Raw genomic sequence first — 10168 nt, 5'->3', positions numbered from 1 at the left:
ACTGGTTTCCCCGTTTAAAATAGTCATTAGCCAGGTTGCGGACAGCATTTTCCGTTATGTTAGACGGCCATTTTTTCTTATAACATAAGAAATATAAATTTTTGTAGAAATAATTTACGGTATGAGGGCTTTTTGTACGATATATTTATAAATAGCGGAACCAATGAAAATGAAGTTCTTATAATGTGTCACTGCGCAGTACGTAATCACTCATAAATAACATTTTCCTGCTAACCTACAATTGTGCAGTGTTTATGTTGGCGGTAGTTCTTTTCTTTTTGTCTAAGAGCATAGTAGTGAACTTTGGACATTTTAACACAATGTAAAATAAAAGTGAGGTTAAGACTCCTTCAAACTTATAAGCAAAATTGAACACGCCCAGCACACACCGCAACTTAACTTTGCTATAAAAATGTTTTATACTTATAAACTTATATTATAAGGAAAAATGCCCGTCTAACATAACGGAAAATGCTGTCCGCAACCTGGCTATTATTTACCGCCCGAAGCCAAATATCCTTCAATATTTGTGGTAATTAACCACTTTGCAGTATATGCAACACACCTTACACCAATTTCAGGTTTTCCTATATAGTTATACCATTGAATTTATAGTTATAAATTCAATGGTTATACTTCTTTAAGGTGCTTATTCAATGACGATACTATCTCGGAAGTCGCTCACATCTTTAGAAAAACAGATTCTAGATCGGGATCAAGTGTTCTATGACCGGCAATCTTTCCTGGCGAGAGGTTTACCTACTACACCTACTTACAGTCAATAGGTAATCAGGTAAGGTAAATTACGAGGTAAATTAACTTCAATTATAACGTTTGCAGGTTATGTTTATTATTTACCCCTTAAACTTTAGACAGTTCTACGCAAATTCAAATTCTAGCGCGCTTGCGGTTTCGCAGTACCGAGGGAGTCACCGTGCAACACATCTGCAAGTTCAGGGTCAATGGGCTATAATAATATTCATATCAACTCGAACTAACGTACAGGGTGTCCCAGAGGAATGGGCAATATTTTGGGAAATTAAAGTAGAGGTTATTTGAAGACAAAAACGATAATAAATTGTGTTTTTATTCTCAACCGTTGGCATTTTTACATTTCCTAGACCGTGAAGGCTACTGCGGTTGCGCTGACGGGCTAGGAAATGTACCTACTGAGTGCTAAACACTCCGTTTCCTAGACAGTGGGCGCAACGTCACGTGCGTGATTATTGCGCGCGTTTTATCCGCTATGGTGCCAGTGAGACGTCCAAGTATAAATTAGCGGTGTTATTTCGCGTGTTTGTAATTGTGTAATTTTAAAAGAACGAGAAGGGTCCAACCAAAGAATAGTCCAACGTATGTACTTCTATTGCACGCCGGGCAAATAATGTACACATGTTGGCGCTAGGGCAATACAGGCAGGTAGGCCTTCAAAGTTGGAAGTTTTGAGAAACAAAAAGAAGAGATAAAAATAAGTCATCAACAAATGATATCGGTCATGGAAGTAAACATTAAAATGGACTACCTGTATGCATATTGCTGCATCAGTTCTAAATATGGAGCCACCTCAAACTTTTCCATGGGCTCCGTTAACTTAGCACCACCATTTCAAATTTTTGACTAAAGACAGATTGCGCTAGAATCTCTATGGCTAGCGCCAGCTAGCGCCACTTTGAGTTCAGCTAGCGCCATTATAGATTTTGCAGAAAAGCCCTTGACTTTCGGGGGGTGCTATGTTAACGCTAGCACCACCATTGCGTCCGATCACTTCCAAAAGCAAGCGCTGTGTTCGTCAGACCTAGCGCCAGCTAGCGCCACAAATTTTAGAGCTAGCGCCACCCCCCAATAGTGAGGGGAGCAATTTTTCCTAGCACCACCATTTTGTCTTTTCATGTAAAATTTTGACGTTTTGTGTTCTGCTGACCTAGCGCCAGCTAGCGCCACTTTGAGTTCAGCTAGCGCCATTATAGATTTTGCAAAAAAGCCCTTGACTTTCGGGGGGTGCTATGTTAACGCTAGCACCACCATTGCGTTCGATCACTTCCAAAAGCAAGCGCTGTGTTTGTCAGACCTAGCGCCAGCTAGCGCCACAAATTTTAGAGCTAGCGCCACCCCCCAATAGTGCGGGGGGCATTTTTTCCTAGCACCACCATTTTGTTTTTTCGGGTAAAATTTTGACGTTTTGTGTTCTGCTGACCTAGCGCCAGCTAGCGCCACAAATTTTAGAGCTACCATCACCCTCCAATAGTGTGGGGGGAGGGGGCACCACCATTTTGTCTTTTCGGGTAAAAATTTGATGTTTTCTGTTCTTGTAGACCTAGCGCTCAAGTTAACCTAGCGCAATTATAAATCCTAGCGAGTTTATAATTTTGCGGTATCTGTCCGTCTGTCCGTTAGCACGATATCTTGATAACGATAACGAATTGACCGTTTACGATGAAATTCTGTAGATGGATTCTTTATCAAATTTGTAGATCGGAGGTCGTGAATTGGCAGTGTAGACCAAAAAATAAAGTAGGCATTTTTGACATCTCTGTGAATTATGAACCGAATTGTATGAAATTCAATATGTGTATTGCTTTAGCCATATAAAACGCAATTCCAAAAGTTGAGCCTAATCGATCAACATTCACAGTGCTCTTTTGGCATCTCGACCATTTACAAACCGGATTGAAAACTTTCTTATTTATGGAAGCATTTAAAAGAAATTTGATACATAGCCACTTGGAATAAAAGCAAATTTAACGTCAGTTTCAAAATTTGGTTTTGTGCATGATGTGTGGTGCCAATTTTCTTATTTATGGAAGCAATTAAATCAAATTTCATACATATACACTTTAAATAAAAGCAAAACTAACACCAAATTCAAAATTTGGTTTTGCACATGCTGTAGCCATACCCAGGAGCTCGTTTTCTATATTTATTTACACGTCGATGCGAAAAGGGCACTGTGAATGTTGATAGATCAGGTTCAATTTTTGGAATTGCGTGTTATATAGCTTAAGCTATACGAATATTGAATTTTATGCAATTCGGTTCAAAACTCACGCATATGTCAAAAGGGCCTTACTTATTTTTTGGGATACATTACCAATTCATGAACTTCGATCTACAAATTTGATAAAGAATCCAACTACAACATTTCATCGTAATCGGTCCATTCGTTATCGAACTATTGTGCTAACGGACAGACACCGCATCTGGGATGGTCAAACTCTTTACCTTTTTTAAACCCGAATGTGCAAATCTGTCCCTCTAAGGGTCTGAAATAATAATCAAATTATTTCAATTTGAAATTCTTTACTTTTTGGATTGATCGTTCTGTTTAAAGTAAAACGTTCCAATAAAAATACTAAAATTTGTATATAAAGTAGCAAGATTGTAACCCTTCATTTCGAAGTAACTGACGGTGAGGTATGCAGGTACAAACTTACTTAAATCCTTTATGAATGCGCAAGAGTTGTAAATTATTTGTCACATCAAGGGTTTACAGGCGCGTCAATTGTGTGAATGTTGGTAAATATGTATTGTTAAAAAAACACCTTTAGATGGTAGTTGACGTGACGTACATAGGTATATAATTTATCAAGAGCTTGATTTTTAATCGCATAATTTTATTTTTACACGAAAATTTTGTTGCAACGGAAAAAACTCGAAACCAAAAGTGTGATCGCGACAGTTTTAGCTGGAGCGATTTTATTAATATTATGCTTTTGATCAAAAGTTTTTTCCAGGAGGTAACAAAATTTGAGTGAATTAAAAATAAAATTATCCTGACCAGGGTCGAGTGTATTTTAGGGAGATTAATAAAGACAATAAATTTTACAACCACTACATATTTTACGTATTCCTACACGCATTTTTATCGCTGTAAAAAGCTACCTAGCATTTAATCAGATAAAAAATCATCTGATTGGTTAGAATTGGAAACAATCACCTAGCTGATTGGTCGTATATTAATGGAGTGTATTAATCATATAAAATACATATGCCTTATTTGCACCATAAAAATTAGTTAGCTACGGAAATTACACATAAGTATATAAGAACTGCTTCTTTGTTTTTTAGCAGAATTAACAAATATGCTGAATTTTCAAATTTTGCACTGCGCTGTGTTCTAAACGATTTAGCTCGCAATACTGTGGTAGTGAAATTAATACTGTGACTTACAAAAAGAATTGTTTAGTGAGTAGAGCACAAAACAGAAAAATTTCACAAGAAACAGTACCTAATATGGAAATTTTAAAATTAAAAATTCATAATATAATACGGTGCAATTAGTCGACAAAACGGCTTAACCTAAACATCAAAAGTAAAAGTTTCCCATTAACTGTAAATTGTTCTATACAGTCCACATATTGTTTGGTAAAAAGTTACACCAGTTGGTAAATTAGTAGTTTTTGGTGTTTTTCTTAAATATTTAGAAAACTATGGGGTTTGACGAGAAAAGTACCATATCCAAAATAATCTACATTAAATTGTGAATAAAAATGGTCTTGTGTATAATCTTGCTCAAGTCAACGATTCCAGAGTTACGGAGGGTGTAAAAGTAGGCATTTTTTGTATTTTTTCGATTTTCTGGAAAAATGAAATCATGTTTGAAGTAAAGAACACTGAAGATCTGGCTTGTTTTCGTTACCAGTGTTACTTGCAAGCTATTTCAAAGCATCCTATACATTCGCTGTTCATGTTGGCTGCGCTTCTCCCCACTTCAGCAGCTACCAGGTAGAACATTCATTTAGAACTTACCATTAGAAGAAGAACCCGATGAAGTGGGAATGCAAGATTGTCGAACACCTGAAGCAATAACAACACATCCTGCAACTCCCCAGGAATTACTGTCCCTCATAGTGGAAGTCTCTTGAAAAAATGGCCCCCCTTGAGAAGGTGGTAAGGTGATCGTTCCTTCAAGGACTTATCAGTAACATACCACCGGTCACTAAAGTGCAATTTGTTTGAACCGGTTTTAACAAAAAAAAATAGTTTCCTTAGTGATAATCTCATATTTTTTCCAAAAGAATCTAAAAAAAAGATGAAAAATTTCTACTGTTACACCCTCCGTAACTCTGGAATGGTTCAATTTAGCAAGATTATATATGAGGCCATTTTTGTTCGCAATTTACTGTAGATTATTTATTTTATATCGCGCTAAATAGTACAGTTTTTTTAATATTTAAGAAAAACTTATCACAACTACTAATTTTCCAACATTTATTTTTATTCAAAGTGGCTTAAAGTGTCAAATTTCATTTAAATCCCTCCATAAATAAGAAAGTTGGCACTGCGCATGCGCAAAATCAAATTTTGAAACTAGCGTTATATTTGCTTTTATTCCAAGTGGCTATGTATCAAATTTCATTTAAATCCTTCATAAATAAAAAAGTTTGCAATTCGGTTTATAAATGGTCGAAATGCGAAAAGAGCATTGTGAATGTTGATCGATTAGACTCAATTTTTGGAATTGCGTTTTATGTGGCTAAAGCTATACGCATATTGAATTTCATGCAATTCGGTTCATAACTCACGGAGATGTCAAAAGGGCCTTTCTTATTTTTTGGGTTACATTGCCAGTTCACGAACTCCGATCTACAAATTTGATAAAGAATCTCGTAAAGAATCCACCTACAAAATTTTATCGTAATCGCTCCATTCGTTATCGAGATATCGTGCTAACGGACGGACAGACGGACAGACACCGCAAAATTATAAACTCGCTAGGAGCTCGTTAATAAATGATAATTTTCTTCCATGGGGATTGTGGTCCCCATTACACTGACTGGCCGCGTTACCTGCACGTTGTATGGCAATACTTAAATTTGTCGTAAGTAAGTGGTAGCTCTGGGTTCCCAGTAATATTGGTAATGCGTTTTCCCAGGTATTCCACAAAATTCTCTACACCAAGGTCCCAATATCTCTACTGCGAAAGGTATAAAAATATGGTTCTGTTCTATAATATATGAACTGTATTTCCTTATTTTAATACTTGCCGCAGATTCAGCTACCACACCACTCGTTTTACTAGAAAATTAATCCAAAATATTTCAGTGGTGCCAAGTCATAAAGCTAGGAAAAACTGTCCCAGACTACTTGGTTGTGGCGCCTACTCTTAAGATTTTGACTCTATCTGGAGATGTCAGCAAAACACAAAATAGCAAAATTGTACACGAAAAAACAAACCGGTGGTATTATAAAAAAAAGGACCCCCACAATGTTGGGGATTGGGCGCCAGCTCTGCGCTACGTTTAAAGAACACAGCGCAGCGCTTGCTTTTGGTAGTCATCGAACACAATGGTGGTGTTAGAGGCTAATAAACCACGCCCAAAAGTTAAAGGCTTTTTGCAAAATTTATAATTGCGCTAGGTTAACTTGAGCGCTAGGTCTACAGAACAGAAAACATCAAATTTTTACCCGAAAAGACAAAATGGTGGTGCCCCCTCCCCCCACACTATGGAGGGTGATGACAGCTCTAAAATTTGTGGCGCTAGTTGGCGCTAGGTCTGACAAACTCAGCGCTTGCTTTTGGAAGTGATCGGACGCAATGGTGGTGCTAGCGTTAACATAGCACCCCCCGAAAGTCAAGGGCTTTTTTGCAAAATCTATAATGGCGCTAGCTGAACTCAAAGTGGCGCTAGCTGGCGCTAGGTCAGCAGAACACAAAACGTCAAAATTTTACATGAAAATACAAAATGGTGGTGCTAGGAAAAATTGCTCCCCTCACTATTGGGGGGTGGCGCTAGCTCTAAAATTTGTGGCGCTAGTTGGCGCTAGGTCTGACGAACACAGCGCTTGCTTTTGGAAGTGATCGGACGCAATGGTGGTGCTAGCGTTAACATAGCACCCCCCGAAAATCAAGGGCTTTTCTGCAAAATCTATTATGGCGCTAGCTGAACTCAAAGTGGCGCTAGCTGGCGCTAGCCATAGAGATTCTAGCGCAATCTGTCTTTAGTCAAAAATTTGAAATGGTGGTGCTAAGTTAACGGAGCCTTTTCCATGGGGACCCTATCAAACGTGATAAACCGGAAGTAATGCATACTTATAGAAAGAGCACTGTAGCGTCTCTATCGTTGGAGATAACAAGGTTAGTATTCTAGAAAAAATGTTAGAAATGATCAGATTAAACAAATTGATACTAAATATGACCGAAAATGAGCCTTAATATAATCAGAAGTAATACAATGTTGTTGGAAATGTTGTCCATCCAAGCCCTTTTTCTGACTTATGCCCGTTTGCACCGACAAATTTAAGTGGAGCTTAGCTTAAGCGTAGCTTAAAATCCATGACAACGATTATTGAGACAATGGTTGCCATGGATTTTAAGCTACGCTTAAGCTAAGCGCCTCGTAAATTTGTCGGTGCAAACGGGCATTAAATACCTAATACCTAATCTAATACATACACCACCTGGTAAACGCTTCCTTACCTTTGATATTTTCTGTTTCGACTTTGTTGGCCACTTTAATCCTTTATGAATTTCAGCAAAAATAATATCGATTTTTTTGATACAATATGTTTTACACCTTTCATGAAAAATATTGATGGATTGTATTAATTCTCATTTCCGGCTGCAGGGAATTTCAGGTCCGGTTGTACGGAATTTGGCGTCCGGTCATGTTTAACGCCAATTGTAGATCCGATCATTACAAAACACTTTAGCAAAGAATACTTTACTCTTTGATTATAGGAACATCTCGTTATCTCCGACAATTGATGACATTTTACTTCCCGTTGTTTCAACGAGCACTTCCGGTCATGCTTAATATCAATTGGTAAATCTGATCATTTCTAACATTTTTCGTAAAAACCCTAATCTTATTTTCACTTATAATTGCACAAGAGGTTTGTATTTAACCGAGTAAATTTGGATTGTTAAGGTAATGAAAATTGGTTGCCTAGCAATTTGACGAGAAAAACTGTCAACTAATAAAATTGCGACACCGAAGGTGGAGCATTTTTAGGTTGACAATTTTTCGAGATCAATTGCTAAAAGGAAACAGATTTGAATTGCAACAATCCAAATTTACTCGGTTTCAATACAAACCTCGAGTGTAATTCGGCAGGACAATTTAACGAACAAGAAATTCACCAAACTAATCAATTATTGACAGACGTCAAACTAGTCATATGGGAAAGGATAATACGATATTTGGTTCGAAAATGAATAAGTGAAAAAACCTCTAGTAGTACGGTGCAATTAGTCAAAAAAAACGGCTTAACCTCAACATCCAAAGTAAAAGTTTCCCATCAACTGCAAATTGTTCTATACAGTCCACATATTGTTTGGTAAAAAGTTACACCATTTTAAGCGTCGAGTTTGAATGGGAGGGGGAGGAAATTTGATAAATTAGTAGTTTTTGGAGTTTTTCTCAAATATTTAGAAAAGTGCGAAATCCAAAAATAATCTACATTAAATTGCGAACAAAATGGTCTTGTGTATAATCTTGCTCAAGTGAACGATTCCAGAGTTACGGAGGGTGTAAAAGTACCTAGACATTTTTCGTATTTTTTCGATTTTCTGGGAAAATGAAATTATGTTTGAAGTAAAGAACACTCAAGATCTGGCTTGTTTTCGTTATCCGTGTTACTTGTTGGCTATTTCAAAGCATCCTATACATTCACTGTTCAAGTTGGCTGCGCTTCTCCCCACTTCAGCAGCTAGCAGGCAGAACATTCATTTAGAACCTACCATACCATCAGGTGTAGCAGTGGCTGCATCAGAAGCAGAACCCGCTGAAGTGAGGATGGAAGATTGTCGAACACCTGAGGGGAATAACAACACATCCTGCAACTCCCCAGGAATTACCGTTCCTCATAGTGGAAGTCTCTTTAAAAAATGGCCTCCCTTGAGAAGGTGGTAAGGTTATCGTTCCTTCAAGGACTTATCAGTAACATACCACAGGTCACTAAAGTGCAATTTGTTTTAACAAAAATAGTTCATTATATATCAAGGTAGAGAAGTACAGTATTATTGCCTGAGCACCAAGATTACATCTCGAGGCGCTTGCGCCGAGGGGTGTAAGGTGCGAAGGCAATAATAGACTTCTCTACCGTGGTATATATACTATTTTTTTCACTACTAGCACTTGAAATCCTCTAAATTAACATATTATATTGATAAGAAAGTGAACGGTTGGACAGAATTTTTTGTTTATTAATTTAACATGTCGATCAAGTACGTAGAAGTACAAGTCAAACAGGCCGTATTTTGTTCTGTGATTGAGATATTTTCAAAGAGTAATTTCGTTCGAATTTTTTCAAAATATGATAATTTTAGGTATGTAATTTCTCTGGAAATGGCGGATGGTGGCAATTATTGATTTTAGAGAACTTGTCCAAAAGTTTATTGAGCGAAATTTCGGGTTGTGTTTTCTAAAAGTGACAGCGTGACAGTTATCATTATTGACTACTAGTTAATAATGTCCACATTATTAACCACTTTGAACAAATGGCGAGAAAGTCTACTTTACAAGTGGAAAAAAGGTTAATAATCATGTCATCAGACGCTAGTAGTGAAAAAAATTAGTTTCCTTAGTGATAATATATTTTCCAAAAGAATCTAAGAAAAAGATGAAAAATTTCTCCTGTTACACCCTCCGTAACTCTGGAACGGTTCAATTTAGCAAGATTATATACGAGGCCATTTTTGTTCGCAATTTATCGTAGATTATTTTTGTATACGGCATTTTTCGCACTAATCTACATAGTTTGCTAAATATTTAAGAACAACTAATCAAAACTACAAATTTTCCAACTTTCCTCCCCCTCCCAACCAAACCAGACGCTTAAAATGGTGTAACTTTCTACCAAACAATCTGTGGACTGTGTAGAACGATTTGCAGTTGGAAACTCTTACTTTGGATGTTGAGGTTTGGGTCTAATTGCACTGTACTATAGTGTATTTGTCGCTGGAAAAGTTGCAAGTAATTTTTGCCGCTATCAAGGTGACAATTGCACTGCGGCATATGCGATTTTTTATACATGAGTTGAATTGTCCCTGCTATAACCGCTACAGTGTGTTTTATATAAGTACGTATTACTTCTAGTTTATCACTTCCGGTAGCATCCCCACGCAGAAATTTGAGATGGCTCCATATCTCTCCCCAACGGTGAATATTCACCGTGCTGTCCCCTATTTCATGCTTTCTTCACGAAATGCATGATGCCAGATCTATGC

Source organism: Photinus pyralis, unplaced genomic scaffold (assembly GCF_008802855.1).
Source record: "Photinus pyralis isolate 1611_PpyrPB1 unplaced genomic scaffold, Ppyr1.3 Ppyr1.4_LG2, whole genome shotgun sequence".
Lineage (NCBI taxonomy): Eukaryota > Metazoa > Arthropoda > Insecta > Coleoptera > Lampyridae > Photinus > Photinus pyralis.
The sequence above is the reverse complement of the archived record's forward strand: the minus strand, read 5'-3'. Positions refer to the sequence as shown.